The sequence below is a fragment of the Cebus imitator genome, unplaced genomic scaffold, assembly GCF_001604975.1.
Source record: "Cebus imitator isolate Cc_AM_T3 unplaced genomic scaffold, Cebus_imitator-1.0 Scaffold140, whole genome shotgun sequence".
NCBI classification, from domain to species: Eukaryota; Metazoa; Chordata; class Mammalia; order Primates; family Cebidae; genus Cebus; species Cebus imitator.
The window spans coordinates 3,326,277-3,327,371 of record NW_016107455.1 but is presented as its reverse complement, the minus strand read 5'-3'; the positions used below and the strand labels follow the sequence as shown (position 1 = coordinate 3,327,371).

The following is a 1,095-nucleotide window of genomic DNA, read 5'->3' as shown; positions in this document are numbered from 1 at the left end:
CTGAGCCTGAGGATAGAGCTTCATGATGACACATACTGCAGCAAATCATAAGCCAAAGCACGGAGTTGTTGGCAGTGAATTTACTGTTGGGATATTACAGATTGATTACAGTATATTAAATAGATTGGATAAAGCCAAGAGGACAGATTGGTATCTCGAAGACACTGATGGAATTTTCCTCTAGAATGCCAGGAAGGAGCTCTACCCTCACAATACAGTCTTCATGCCTCCTCAACTGTGCAGTGGACATAGAGAGGACAGAGCAAAGTACTTTTGCCAGGAGATAAGAGGATCCATCTTTATGCCTATCAAAGGGGGAACTTGCAACACAGTCTCTCTCTGAGTCCCAGGACAGCAGAACACCCAGGACCAGTGGGCAGGCCTGCTGGGTAGAAGATAAAGTGTATGTTAAATGACTGGCATTGGGTGGGAACGGGGGCCCCATCTCTGATTGGTGAGTTAGACACAGTCCTGGGCAGGAGACCAAATAAAACTTGGCTTCGCATCAGTCCCATGCTTCAGACCCATCTATCTTTGGTCTTTCAAGTTAAACCCAAAGCAACATCCATCACCTGCATTTCTTCACTTTTGTGTCCCATTCCTTCCAGGATGCCTTCTTCCTTTCCCCGCTGCCCCCCAGGCCCACTCTGGTGGAGTGGAAAAGTCCAATGCTTTGATACCAGGTAAATACTGTATTTTATCTTGCCTTTTAGCAGACTTGTTCTTGGTTCACTGTTCAAACATCCATGTCTTCTGCATTGTCAGTCACAAGGGTGGGTCTCTAGAGGACATGGATCCTGCCTGTTTGCTTGATTTGACTTAAAGATACATCACTCAGCACAATTACTTATTAAAAGGCATTTGATTATAACAGTGTTGAAAGGAAATTTCCAGACAAGAGCTTAATCTGTTAATTAGATTGCATCCAGTTTTCTTTTTAATTTTCTTGAGCTCCTTTCAGATAAATTGGAAAACAAATACTCTCAATTAAGACATAATTGAAGGCCGGGCGTGGTGGCTCAAGCCTGTAATCCCAGCACTTTGGGAGGCCGAGGCGGGTGGATCACGAGGTCAAGAGATCGAGACCATCCTGGT

The 1,095-nt window shown here is 44.7% G+C and overlaps 1 long non-coding RNA gene across 1 annotated transcript in view; it reads left to right on the top strand.

Annotated features, from left to right (window-relative positions):
• Positions 1-1,095, top strand: part of LOC108313627 — a 26,072-nt gene that overhangs the window by 3,657 nt on the left and 21,320 nt on the right. Inside the window, exon 2 of the long non-coding RNA XR_001829154.2 lies at positions 609-683. This is a non-coding gene — a long non-coding RNA (uncharacterized LOC108313627). The remainder of the gene's footprint in view (positions 1-608; positions 684-1,095) is intronic.